Source organism: Petromyzon marinus, chromosome 3 (genome assembly GCF_048934315.1).
Source record: "Petromyzon marinus isolate PM22_M1 ecotype Great Lakes invasive population chromosome 3, UKy_Petmar_22M1.pri1.0, whole genome shotgun sequence".
Lineage (NCBI taxonomy): Eukaryota > Metazoa > Chordata > Hyperoartia > Petromyzontiformes > Petromyzontidae > Petromyzon > Petromyzon marinus.
In genome coordinates, this window is record NC_133669.1 from 7,126,140 (window position 1) to 7,140,585 (window position 14,446).

The 14,446-nt window shown below is 46.5% G+C and overlaps 1 long non-coding RNA gene and 4 other non-coding genes across 5 annotated transcripts; all 5 read left to right on the plus strand.

Annotated features, from left to right (window-relative positions):
* The first annotated feature begins 1,683 nt into the window (after positions 1-1,683).
* LOC116952806 (uncharacterized) lies at positions 1,684-7,794 on the plus strand. The gene is made up of 5 exons (XR_004404510.2): positions 1,684-1,799; positions 3,800-3,913; positions 5,017-5,100; positions 6,262-6,340; positions 7,620-7,794. It is a non-coding gene; the product is annotated as an uncharacterized LOC116952806 (long non-coding RNA).
* Positions 2,849-3,085, plus strand: LOC116958694 (small nucleolar RNA SNORA73 family). Its single transcript, XR_004405450.1, has one exon. It is a non-coding gene; the product is annotated as a small nucleolar RNA SNORA73 family (small nucleolar RNA).
* Positions 4,388-4,624, plus strand: LOC116958701 (small nucleolar RNA SNORA73 family). Its single transcript, XR_004405454.1, has one exon. It is a non-coding gene; the product is annotated as a small nucleolar RNA SNORA73 family (small nucleolar RNA).
* LOC116958686 (small nucleolar RNA SNORA73 family) lies at positions 5,672-5,904 on the plus strand. Its single transcript, XR_004405448.1, has one exon. It is a non-coding gene; the product is annotated as a small nucleolar RNA SNORA73 family (small nucleolar RNA).
* Positions 7,009-7,241, plus strand: LOC116958679 (small nucleolar RNA SNORA73 family). Its single transcript, XR_004405445.1, has one exon. It is a non-coding gene; the product is annotated as a small nucleolar RNA SNORA73 family (small nucleolar RNA).
* Positions 7,795-14,446: the final 6,652 nt, after the last annotated feature.

Below are 14,446 nucleotides of genomic sequence, written 5' to 3' on the forward strand. Positions count from 1 at the left end.
ATGATGGTATGTTATTGTTACGTGTTATATACTTCTGCGTCGACCCATATCTTAAAGAGTGTGCTTATCTATACCGTACACACCTGGTAGTTCATCAGCATCATTAATTAGAGAAAAGCCTGGACTCTGCCGATAAGCCACTGCAAGTCGAAACCCGTCCAGAGTTCGCGTGTGTCCTGTCTACAGATGTCTACTGGACATCTGTAGAAAAAAAAGATTTGAATCTAATCGGATTGCCCCAGTATAAATAACGATTCTGCTTCTGCTCAATCAATGTCTCTGCCGAACCCGTGCACTCCGACAGAAGGAAGTATAATTTTCATTGCACACTTTCTTGAACTTGCCCTGTTTATATTATTTCAAATCGTTGACGTTTTAATATCTTCGGATCTACGAAGCCTAACGAGCTGAAAGTGTCTACACAGACTCATCTCGCGTGACATTTAAACATTTAATAAAAAAAAGCCGGTCCAGGTCCCGTCGATCGTGGGCCTATTCGTGTTTATTTAATAAAATTTTTTAAAACATTTATTCTGCACGTGGACTGACAGAGGGAGTGTGAACGATCGTGTGATTGATGTGAGAATAGGTTTTTCCCCTTTTTCTGGAAACAAAACATGTATTAAGATTTTGATTTAAAGCTTTCGTGACTGCAGGGATTCATATTCTTGGTTCTTTCGGTAAAGTCATGTAGAAGGGAAACAATAAAATAATAAAAATATTATTTTATTAAAATAATAAAATATTATTTTATTGTTTCCCTTCTACGTGACTTTACCGAAAGAACCAAAGAAGAAGAAGAATATAGGTGTTTAGATGTTAAAACACCAAACTGAAACCTTTTACAAGGAATCATATCTGCATTAACCACAATGCTTGTGGTCAGCATGCAAACAACAAAAATACTCTGATAATATATTGGCATTGTCTTTGAAACTGATTGGTCTCCACCAGAGACAGCTTTCTTTTGAGCCTCGTCTCAAACGGTGTTAGACCAGAGGACGCCAAAAGGCGTACAGCACAAAGACAATGCCACTATCAGAGTAATGAGAGCTCGGGGTTTTGTTGCCAAAAAGAAAGGGGGAAAACCTATTATCATATTTTGGTACTGCCAAAGCAGATCCCATGATGTAGATGCTCGCACCCGAGATGATGATTGCTTGCGTTGCGATCGAAACGTCGTGACCTATTATTATTTTTTCTACCTACGTGACTTTACCGAAAGAACCAAAGAGTATCTTAACACCTGTTTTGTTACCAGAAAAAAGGGGGAAAACCTATTATTATATTTTGGTACTGGCAAAGAAGATCCCATGATGATCGCGTGATTATTTTTATGAAGGGGGGGGGGGCAGTGATTGACCCCGCCCACATCCGATGATAGCCCCGCCTGTACACGAGAAGACGGCGCTCACATTCGCGGTGGTCCCACCCACATCCGGCGCCAGCCCCGCCCCCGCCCATACGTGGCAAGCCCCCCCCCCGCATCCTCACCAATAGAAGCACGCACTCTCGCTGACCCCGCCCACATGCGGCAAGACCCAATCCACTCTCCACCCCCCCCGCATTCCACCAATAGGAGCGCGCGCTTTCGCTGGGCTCGCCCACATCTGGTGTAAACCCCGCCTCCCTTCCCCCATTCGGCAAGACCACGCCCCCACCCCGGCGCCGCTGTATAAAAGGCCGCGCCCGCATGTGATCCGCCCTCTTTCCCGAAGCTTCGCGGGGCCATCTGTCGCAGGCAGGCTGGTGCGGGGCTGCACACGCACGTGGCCGCACTGTACCGCACGTGGCGCAAGGTATTACGATTAGACCGCGCGCAGTTTTGCAAGGTGGTTGTGATAATAATATCGTGAACATGCGGTACTCGGTAACGCCGCGTATCGGTGGAGGCTTTTGAAAGGTCGCTTGGATACGCGCGGTCTTAACGGGTTTACTATATGTGGTGCTTAAGTGCAGGTGGTGGTTAGACGCGCGTTGAACCCGGCGAACCGAGTTCGCTGCGCAACCGCGGCTCTTACCGTGTGGGTGGCGAGTGGTACGAAACGATCCTGGGGGCCCTCCGTCATACCCCGTACTGCGTAGCGTGGCTGAGGTGTGGGCGTAGATTCCTCAGAACCAATACGGCGGCCGCAACACACGCATGTGTATCCTGAACGGAGTTGTAGGCCTCAAGCGTGATACCGAGTGAAACGTGAACTGTAATGTAATTAAGCGAGCTGGAGTGGACGAGATGACGAATCGCGGTCGGTAGCGCGATTTGTGATTACGCAGATTAACGTTTGCCATGTGACCATTGGATTGGAAATTAAGGCGTTGGCCTAAGCGTCGATATAAAAAATCAACATCGGTTAATCGTTTAGCTTTGCTCTTAACAGTGCATTTTAACCAAACCCATTACACTTCAACAAGTTCAAAGCAAGCCCTTGGACTATTACAAACACCGACCCCTAGCGGTTACCCATCTGTGAAAAAGCGCGCTGCAGTGGCTGCACGTGGTCTGTGGCCATCTACTGTACATTTATTCCGCAACACGTGTGGCAAGTGCACTAGTCGGGGTTATTACAATTTAAAGAATTAGCTGTACCCAGCACTAATATCGCATCTTGGGACAGCAGTTTTATTGCTGGTCAGTGCAGGTTGGTGAAGAATCTGATTACACCACGTTCCAAATAAAGATTTAAAGGAAACGGGCGTTTCGAACCCTCGGTGTGTGCAGCGAGACACCGCACATCCACAAAGCGGATGAGGGGTCTCACCAAGCGTGCAGGACCGGTGGTGTCGAGAAGTCAACAGCGGTAGAATCCAAATTGTCCCATGCCAGGTCGTCAGTGAAGGGAATTGGTGCGTGCCGAGGGGATCCGGCGGGTTGCTCCCGTCGGCTCTCCCCGAGTGGCGTTATGGGAGCGCCGAGTCCTCGCGGCTCCGTGGCGTCTGGTCCCGTTCCACGTCGGCACAGAGAAACGTCGCCCCCGCTCCCCCGCCTGCTCGCGAGGGAGTGGTGCGGGCGACCCTCCTGTATATTCCTACGACTCCCCCAGCCCCTGGGCTCTGACAGTGGAGACAAACCATGCAGGAGACAGATTCTCGAACTAACCCCCGGGAGATGGCGCAGCCTCTGATTTGCTTATGGGAAAATGAAATTAAAATGTTAAGTCTGCGGTGAAACGGGACTGGCTTAGAAAGTGTATTGGCAGCACAAGGGTGGTTGATTTTTGAATGCGTCTTCAATTAACCATTGTCCCGGTGGTAACGATTATGCACAATACAGATGTCGAATTAGTTAAAGTCGCAATATTTTTTCACATTAATTTTGATCGAAGGCTTTAGGCGGGTGAGACACGATAAAATATTTACACAAACATGTTTTTATCGATCTAGCTTAAGGTAAAGGCGCTGGACTGCAATCATGCCACTGCTGGTCGAAAGGTTTCCAGTGGAGGAAGTTCTAGTTTTTTTACTTGCATGATTAATTCTCTCGAATGCCATTGTAAAGCTACATTTCTCTGCTAAGTTACTGCGTATTCACTTATTTCTCTCAAATTTTTAATACCAACGTGTTTGTTAATTTGCTGGTAGATGAGACGGATCGAAAGAAAACTAGCATAAATATTGCTTGCCAACTTGCGACCTATTGTAATTTTGGAAAGGTAGTGAAGTGTGCCGATGCTGAACATTACGACTAATTGGAATGGGAAAACTGGTATAACATGTAATTATACTTGTGTGCAATTGAGCATATATTCGATGTGATGCAGACTTGAGAATGTCTAGCTCAACTGGTGATTCTTCTTTCCAGATGGCTTGCTCCATAGGACGTTTTATCAAGGATTCGTGTGGGTCAGGTCGCCGTGATCAACACCACATGGCATCTATAGCAGTTTGTGACGACCAAGGGTGAAAAGAACACGAGGTATGATTCAAAAACGGAATCTGGTGGTACATTGCTGTCTCGGATTGGTACATTGTGGCAGACACTGGCTGGATGTGTGGCTACATTTAGTGACTGAAACTTGAGTATTGATTTATCGTTTGGTCTTGTGTGGTCATTCAAATACAGGAGTAGAAATTTAGTGCGGTAGGCAGAGAATATCAGTTGGCATCAGCTTTTGAATTTCCAACTTTGAGTCATTGGTAAATGCTGCAGGAACACTTTTTTTTTGTCTGTTAGATCAGTTGGTACCAGTGGCTAAATCACCAATTATTTTTACCAGATTGTAAATAGACTAAACCTTTGCTGTGCAGTGAGTCAACCACGTGCAATGTGGTGTCACGCATGCAGACTGCGCGGGTCGGGAAATAGATTGCAATAGAATCCAAATTGCTCGTGCCTGGTCCGATGGTTCAGTATTAGCGCGGTGCAGCCGGTCGCGTTGTTGATTGGTGCGTGCCGAGGGGATCCGGCGGGTTGCTCCCGGCGGCTCTCCCCGAGTGGCGTTATGGGAGCGCCGAGTCGTCGCGGCTCCGTGGCGTCTGGTCCCGTTCCACGTCGGCACAGAGAAACGTCGCCCCCGCTCCCCCGCCTGCTCGCGAGGGAGTGGTGCGGGCGACCCTCCTGTATATTCCTACGACTCCCCCAGCCCCTGGGCTCTGACAGTGGAGACAAACCATGCAGGAGACAAATTCTAACCAATCCTGAGATGCAGTACTACAGCGCAGCCTCGAATTCGGTAGGGAAAATTTGTATGCGATCCAGTCAGTGGTTGAATGAGACTGGATTATATTTAAGTATGTTGCAGAGTGGAAATTGTAAACCTGACTTGGAATTCATATTGACAAATTCTGATACTTTATCTGACTCGAATGGAAGAGTAGTCCAAGATTGCCTTGATGGCCTACTCTTGAGCTCCCTCTGTGGTGGCCCTTGTTCCAACAGTAGTAGAGTGAGGAAACGATTACCCATTTGAAAGTTCTTTGCGTGACAGAATTTGACATTTCGGTCCTTAATTTGCAAATGCAACTGTTGAATTTAAAACTTGGCTTTGTGTTCATTTTTATTTTGTTTTTCTGCATCAGCACACCTGAGCTGTCTTGACTTGCTGTCCATGGATGTTCACCCTGGGCATCTGCTGAGAACCATGGCAGGCGAGGCATTGACGGGTGAGAATATGTAGCCTGGGTTTCTGGGTTTTTTCAAGGGCCCTCGAACATGATTACAGCCAGGGGGCAAGGCTTGATCAGCGCTCGTTATATTGTGGTTTATGGATGTGGTATTTTGACAGTATTTTTACCAGGTGGTATTGGGTTGCATTATGAGCAGTACCTATTCTGAAAGGGCAAGACAAAGCTGAGCTGGCATTGTCATTTGTGTTGCAGGTGAGAGGCATCTTGGAATTGAATCGGATTATTGGGTTATAATACAGCCTTTTGTGTAATTGCATTTCTGGATTGAAGGCCTCCCCCATGCCATGTGGGTTATTGGACCATACTTCACCCATGCTGGTCAGTGTAAGTTGGTGAATAATCTGATTACACAAGATTACGAATATAGACAAAGGAGAAGGGAGTTTCAAAGCCTTGGTGTGCACAGACACCGCACACATAATGCGAATGAATATTCCCACCAAGCATGCAGACCGTGTCTAGAAATCAACAGCGGTAAAATACAAATTGCTCATGCCTAGTTGGCAGTTCAGTATTAGGGCTGTGCAGCCGGTCGCGTTGATGGTGCGTGCCGAGGGGATCCGGCGGGTTGCTCCCGCCGGCTCTCCCCGAGTGGCGTTATGGGAGCGCCGAGTCGTCGCGGCTCCGTGGCGTCTGGTCCCGTTCCACGTCGGCACAGAGAAACGTCGCCCCCGCTCCCCCGCTCGCGAGGGAGTGGTGCGGGCGACCCTCCTGTATATTCCTACGACTCCCCCAGCCCCTGGGCTCTGACAGTGGAGACAAACCATGCAGGAGACATTCTAACCAATCCCGAGATGCAGTACTACAGCGCAGCCTTGCATTCCGTAGGGAAAATGACAATGCGTTCAGTCAGTGGTGAATGAGACACTGGATTATTTTAAAGTATGTTGCAGAATAGAAATTGTAAACCTGACTTGGAATTAATGTTAACATTCTGATACTATTGCTCGCAAGTATGGAAGAGTAGTCCAAGATCGCCTCTGGTATTTTCTTGAGCTCCCTCTAGCGGGGAGGCCCTTGTTCCAACAGTGGAGTGAGGAATTTACGTTGAACTTTCGTTTTTGAATTTGCAAATGCAGCTGCCGAATTTAACTTGGTTTTGTGTGTTAATTTTGAGTTTTTGTTTTTCCGCATCAGCACACCTGGCCTCGACTTGCTGTCCACGGATGTTCACCCTGGGCCATCTGCTGAGAACGACGATAGGAGGCACTGATTGGTGAGCATACATACGTAGCCTGGGTTTCTGAGGTTTTTTCAAAGGCCCTCAAGCATGGTTACAGCCAAGGGGGCAAGGCTTGATCAGGGGTCGTTATATAGTTGGATGTGTTATTTTGACGGTCTTTTTTACCGGGCAGTTTTGGTTGCATTGTGAGCAAGTACTATTCTGTAAGGGCACGACCACACTTGAATTTGTCCCAGTGCAGGAAATGCAGTCATTTGGTTTGATGCACCGCGAGTGAAACAAAATCTCTAAGAGCTGTAAGGCCACAAGGTGGCAACAGAGCTGGCATTGCCGTTCGTGTATCAGGTGAGTGGCATCTTGGAATTGATGCTGATGATTGGATTTACAGCCTTTTTATAATTAAATTTCTGGCTGAAGACCTCGCCCATGCCATTCGGGGGTAGTCGGGGTTATTTGACCATACTTCACCCATGCTCGTCAGCGTGGGTAATTGAAGAATCTGATTACACACGATTCTAAATATAGATTGAAAGGAGAAGGGAGTTTGGAAGCCTTGGTGTGCAGCGAGACACCGCACATCCACAAGTGGATGAGGATTCCCACCAAGCATGCGGACTGGTGTCTAGAAATCAACAGCGGTAGAATCCAAATTGTTCCGTGCCAGATCGGCAGTGAAGGGAATCGGCGTTGTTGATTGGTGCGTGCCGAGGGGATCCGGCGGGTTGCTCCCACCGGCTCTCCCCGAGTGGCGTTATGGGAGCGCCGAGTCGTCGCGGCTCCGTGGCGTCTGGTCCCGTTCCACGTCGGCACAGAGAAACGTCGCCCCCGCTCTCCCGCTCGCGAGGGAGTGGTGCGGGCGACCCTCCTGTATATTCCTACGACTCCCCCAGCCCCTGGGCTCTGACAGTGGAGACAAACCATGCAGGAGACAGATTCTTTGACCAATCCCGAGATGCCTATAGCACAGCCTCTCATTGCGTATGAATGTGAAACATTTCTTCCCACGTTACTTGGCTCACCAAAATGATACTGAAATCTTAACTGTTAGTTAAATTGCTTGAATTATTGTTTTTAGCGTTAAGGGATAATTCTTACCAAAAGGAATATCGGACTTTTGGAATTATGACAACTACAAGTTCAGTGGTGAATGGAGCATTGGCAGTTTGAAACTCATTTTCACCCCGAGGAGAGAAGCTGAAAGACAAGGCCATGCAATTCATGTTTATTGCAGTTGGGTACCCTCTGTTCCATGCTTGTGTGGTCTCTGGTTGCTGATGGTTTTTCCAATATTCACGAAATGTCCCATCTGTAGGTGCTGGTGGTGACGTGGCGCTGCACGCATACGAGATGGGAGCACTTGGAATAATACACGAATGTATTGTTACAATGTCTAGCAATTAATCAACAAGAGCGCTGTTATTGTTCTTTGGTTTACAAACGTGTTTTGTGTTTAAACATTTTTAAATAAATATTTTATGTTTTGAGCATTTGAGTGGTACAGCATTGCTTTTTTCTGCAAACCTGTAATTTCTGAAAAATGTCGTGTAAACTGCATTGGGACACTTTTTCAAATCGTTTGTTTAATTGTACATAACTGCTCACGAACCATTTTGTAACCTATCCATGTTGACCAATTATAATGATCAGTGGGGTTGGGTGTTTTGCAGTGAAGGTTAATGTAATTTGGTATTACAAATGCAATTGAAAGAATGAAAACATGCTTCAAAGGTTACCCGTGGTGTTCTTCGCCGATGGTGATTCCAATCTGGGCATGTGAATTCCACGTTCCTTTGACCCCCAGGGCCAGCCCTAAACAGTATGATGCAAGCCACTTTTTTCCATGCAGTTAAACGTAAAACACTTTTAACGTCCATATTTTAAGCTTTGTTGTGGCAAGTAGAATATTTTCAGGGTATAAGCAAAAAGGCTGCGTTGCTCTGCTTGATGGTTGTGTAGAGAGTATCCTTAGTTCTTTCGGTAAAGTCGCGTAGAAGGGAAACGATCAAATAATAAAAATATAAAACAATTAAATTCTCTCGTTTCGACTGCAACACAAGCAATCAATCAACCTGATCAATCACCTGAAGATTGCTTGTGTTGCAGTCGAAACGTGAGACTTTAATTGTTTTATATTTTTATTATTTTATTTCCCTTCTACGTGACTACTGAAAGAACCAAGAATATGAATCCCTGTAGTCACAAAAGCTTTAAATCAAAATTTAGAGCGATCGTGTAACAGTTAACGTGCTGTGCTACGAACCCGGCGACCGGAGTTTGATTCCCGCTCACGGCCAACACCAGGTGAGGATTACTTGAACCGTTTCTGGACCTACCCTGGGTAGACTCGGCCTCGAATGAGTACCTGGTGTGTGTAGACGTCACTAGGAAGACAAAGGTGGTCAGGTGTGGTGCTGGGCCACTTGCCCACTTCGTGTGCCGTTTTGGCCTTCATAGGTGCTTGCTGACAGCACTTGCCCTTAACAGTTTAAGACTATCCACGGGATAGTTGCATAAGGTACCTTTGCAACCCTTGGATGTGGCCCGTTGGGAATGTATTTAAAGCGTTTTCCAAGCTTCCTTGCATCCTACCAACCCAGTACGTAAACCTTTGGGGTTCTCTTCCGTAAGGTCCAACGGGTTCAGCCACGTGCCAACGGTTATAGTTTATGGGAAGCTACATTCGAGTTGACTCATTTGGCCACTGTTCAAACACAATTTAGGTTAGATGTCCCACGTCCGACTGCATATAGCGATTTTTGGCTAAAAATAGGTTTCTAGATTTAAAGCTTTCGTGACTGCAAGGATCCATGCTCTTTGGTTCTATTCGGTAAAGTCACGTAGGTAAAAAATAAAACAAAAATCACGACGTTTCGGCCACACAAGCGGCCTTCATCAGGTGAAGGGATCAGGCTGTCTCGAGGACAGCGCTGGAGTGGAACACAACCACGCTCAGACGGCGACCTTTAAGCTGCGTGCGAGGAAACAAGGTGCCTTGACAAAGGAATTAGCATAGAAATTAGCATTTGATTGGCCGACTTAGCATAGAGGTGTACATGTGGGTGCACATGCCGGTTGGTGTGGTGGGGGGGAGGGGGAGTTCCCCTATTGATGGTGTAAAAAGCGAATTTAAGAGCTGCGAAAGTTTGGGGTACCACTGCTTGAAAAATATACTGTACCATTGAAAATTAGTTTAATGTTTGGTTCGATTTAGAACATCTTTCCAATGGTTGCTTAATTTGAAACCATCTCGGTTGAAATTGTCTGTGCTTGTAGATCTGAATTGCCTCGTGAACAAATCTGATAACAACCCGTGGGTTTGCAAAGAACCTTGGTATCGGAGAAAATTATATCGTGATCAGCCACAGTGATAAAAACCAACAAGATCATCACAAGTTCGACCTCCCTAATCGACCCAACTAAACGTCCCTCCCTACAACCTGCTGCAAGACCCCCTAGATTCTATGGTCTTCCCAAGATTCATAAAGAAGGCACCCCACTACGATCCATCGTATCCACGATCAACTCCCCTACCTATAGACTGGCCCGTTTTCTGTCATGCCTTGCTGCCTTTCACTGGCAAGACCGCCTCAGCAGTACTTAACTCAGCCCAATTGGTCTCTATGGTAAAAGACGTACTGTCCCCTGACGATATCCTTGTCAGCTTCGATGTGGTCTCTTTGTTCACCAAGGTCCCAGTGCCTGATACCAGTGAAATAATTGAAAATTTGGTCCAACATGGATTAGACCCCGATCAATTCCAGACATCCCGCCATCAAATTCACCATGGAGGTGGAGAAAGATTGCAAGCTACCATTCTTGGATGTTCTGTTTGAGAGGAGACCTGATGGCTCATTGGGGCATTCTGTCTACAGGAAACCCACCCACGTGGATTCCTACTTGAAGCCTGATTCCCACCACCACCCAGCCCAGAAGAATTCTCTTATCAAAACTTTATACCATAGGGCTCATTGCATTTCGGACCAACACCACCTGACCAGTGAATTAAAACATGTACACCTGGCCCTCAAAAGGAATGGATACTCTGACCGTACCATCCGCCAAGCTGTTTCTCCCTCCATACAGAAACAACCACTTGATACTCCGGTCAAAATCATCACACTACCATATATAGCAGGCGTTACTAAAATGATTTCCAAAATTCTAAACAAACACAAGATCCAGGTCCGGTTCAATACAGTACACAAAATTCGTGATCTGATCCCATCCGTGAAGGATGTCATTCCTGACTTACAGTACCCCGGGGTTTACAAATTGAGTTGTACCTGCGGTCATTGCTATATCGGGGAGACAAAGCGACATGTCTCTGACCGAATTCGCGAGCACAAATCAGATTTGAAACACGGCAAAACGAATTCTTCTGCCGTAGCTGATCATTGTTACAACGCTGTGGGTGATCACGATATAATTTTCTCCGATACCAAGGTTCTTTGCAAACCCACGGGTTTTTATCAGAGATTTGTTCACGAGGCAATTCAGATCTACAAGCACAGATACAATTTCAACCGAGAAGATGGTTTCAAATTAAGCAACCATTGGAAAGATGTTCTAAATCGAACCAAACATTAAACTAATTTTCGATGGTACAGTATATTTTTCAAGTAGTGGTACCCCAAACTTTAGCAGCTCTTAAATTCCCCTTTTCACACCATCAATAAGTAAACTCCCCCTCCCCCCCACCGCGCCAACCGGCATGTTCACCCGCACGTACACCACCTCTATGCTTAGTCGGCCAATCAAATGCTAATTTTTATGCTAATTCCTTTGTCAAGGCACCTTGTTTCCTCGCACACAGCTTAAAGGTCGCTGTCTGAGCGTGGCTGTGTTCCACTCCAGCGCTGTCCTCGAGACAGCCTGATCCCTTCACCTGATGAAAGCCGCTTGTGTTGTGGCCGAAACGTGATTTTTGTTGTTTTATTTTTTACCTACGTGACTTTACCGAATAGAACCAAAGAGTATAAAAATAGGTTTGCCGCGTGCACGTGAAATTGCACAAACTTAACCTGCATAAAGCAAGGGGAAATATATGTACACAATACTTTTGCCTTGTGCTCTTGAGTAACCGAATGGAAGTTTGAAAGCCAAACATTCCCCTTTTGATATCATTAATAAAAGTTGTGCAGGTGACGCGGGCGCCAGAGGGCGCTAAAGTTAACGCAATGTCAAAATCTCTAAACCTGAGATCGTTTAACCCCCTAAATAATAAATACACGTGCAATGAAATGAGGTAATGCCATTCCAGTGCTTTGAGCTTGGCGGGTTTATAAAAGTTATTTTGATGACCCCCGTGTTGTGTTCCCATTACAAGTCGAAATGTGTATCTGCATTGTCGCTTCCTCTGACCATCGGATGACATCGCTGACCCGCAAAATTAGCAATCCATACAGTCGCTGATGGCATCGGTAGAAACCTACGCGTGCGAGTTTAATCATCAAATTACCATGAGATCAATAGCAAGTTTATGATGAAATAAGGTGTAACGCGAGTACGACGGAGTGGCTATACATTCGATTAACCGCCACGCATATAAACCCGGTCACCCCCGAGTTCGATTTCCGGTCACGGCGAGCATTGTTGGTGATATCAGAGCAAGAACTTGCTTGGTGAAGTATGGATAACCCTCTCAACCTATGTGTGGTATTCGAACGACCATCCAGTAATCTATTGACAAGAGTTACACTTGTTTTATGTAATTGCAATTAGGAGTTGGGAATGCTCGGTGGTAATCAGTCTACAACCCAGTGTGTTTCAGTAAGGTAACAATATTAATTGGTTCAGTCTGCCAATGCACACGTGACTAAAGTCACATCTTGCATTTCAACTATGAAGATTAAGTTTAATTTCGACCGTATATTTGAAATGTATTAAAAAAAAATCGCTTACATGCAATGTATAACGAGTTTGAACAATCAATATCAATCAGTCGAAGCATCGTTACGCGTCTGTTAACTTCTCGCAAAGTGTTAGCCACTTCTTCGTCGACCCAATAAGGCTGATGTACTGATTCGACCCCTGAACAGGTTTCAAATTCACCGCTTTGCCGACAAAGAGGCCCTGTTCCCATAACTGCATCACGTTATTGCGTGATCCACTCTCAGTGACTTCATTAACTAACGATAGAAACCAGATAGAGGTGCAGCCCTGCAAGTCCTTTATCACGCCACTGCTGGTGGAAAGGCGCTTCTAGCCGGGTGTTTGGCCTACTCTTCCCCACGCTGACCAGACGTCTTGGAAAGGGATGGAATGATGGCGATGAGTACCGTACTGCCTTACCATATTTTCCATCACCTAGGGGGAACACGTCTGAACAAGACACCACCCGCCCCCAGCACCCCCCGGGCTGCGCCTTGGGAACAATAAAGTTGAGCTGCAAAATGATTTAATTAACTGACAGAGCCGGGGCTTGCACGGAAAGATGGGGAGTTTGGGCAAGGCTGCAGGGCGCCGTGGGCACCTTTCAGATTTAATTATGCCTGCTTTTCACTGATCGCGTGGTATTAAGTGACCGTGGCTCGGTCGCGGGGGCCTTGGTTCTGAGGTTACACTTTTGAATGGGGCTGCCTGTAATGACATTGACTAATGGGCACGGCCAGCGGATGGGAAATTGAATTTCAGAGCGCGTTGTTACTCACGGCTCGGTTATTGCTAACCAGTCTGACGGGAGTCTTCGCGCTCTGGGCGAAAGAGTTTGGCTGTGAGCCTTAAGTTTGCGGTGTTTATGGGAGCGTGATGCAAACGGTGCACACTTGGTCAGGCCTTGAAGACAGCCAGGGGCCCGCACTGTGTCGTGATTGAATGAGCCGTGCTATTTCGCTGCTTTAAAGTGCTCGTGGTGTAATTATCCAGTCAAGAACTTTGGCATGCATGGTAGGATTGCGGCGATCCCAGTCCATGCGTGGGGGTTGTGGGCTCTCATCTTATGTGCCTTACAGGTTCGTTGTTTACGCGGATATTTTAATTATCAGTACACAGATTCGGTGGGGTTTATTTCGAGAAACAAAAAAAATTAGGCGGATTATTTTCTAATCTTCATTAATGCAAAACGTGCGTTTACAGGACGTGCACATTGAAATTGAAGTGAAATGTTCACATCTTGATGCTAAATCAATCGTAAGTTTATTTAGGCTACCATCGTCTGATCCCTTGAACCTTGGGCATGAATATTTAGCCCCGAGAATAATGCTCATCTTCCAGAGTAACATCCGAGGCAGTCATTTGGCCCGGAGACCCAGGCATGCACAGAGAAGCCCAGACGTCGGTCATGAGCAATCACGAGGAGGGGGCATTGGGAAACAAAAGTTGCCGTTTTTTGTGACGTAAAACAATTCAAAGTGATGTCCTGCACATATTGTGTCTACAGCCCTGATACAGTGGCATACATTCCACATTCATATGGCAGGGGTGAGTCTATCCACAAAGACAGCCACTCGATTTACCCCTCAAATGGGGATACTCGTTTAATCAACCCTAGAGAGATGATGGGTTGAGTCACCCCTCCCCGCCCCCCCCGTAATTTGAACTTGTAACCTTCGGATTGCGAGTCACTCAATCTATGGCTGAGCCACATGTCCAGTGTTGTGTTGTTAGAGATTCCGCCTCAAGGCGCAAGTTTTCACTTTCGCTCTTTGGTTTTCTAAAGTACCTTCGACTGTGCTCTTCGTCTTTCCTCCCCTTGGCCAACGGCTTATTCACGATTTGCGGTGTTAGAGCGCCTTGGGTACCTTGTGGAAAGGCGCTTTATAGTTATAATTAATATTAAAATTGAAAGATATCTTATCATCACCACGCTACGATCGTTGTATTGCACGATGTTGTATTCACCATCAAACTAAAGTACGATTGATTCGTTGAAATACATTTCCGTCATCGTCGTGCTCATATTGTATCGAGAGGCGTTTGCTCCGTTGTTCTGCTTTTGAGTCAAGAACGAAAAGCAGAACACGGATGAGCCCCTGAGAACACGGATGAGCCCCTGAGAACACGGCCGCCTGCCTGTGTACGCGGCGGTGGTAATAAGGCTCGTGAAGGACGCTGCTGGGCAAGAACAGCGAAGAGGGCAGAGGAACGACGCTCACAACAACGAGCGGAGCGCCGGACGGATAATAACTCAGTAAGTGAAAC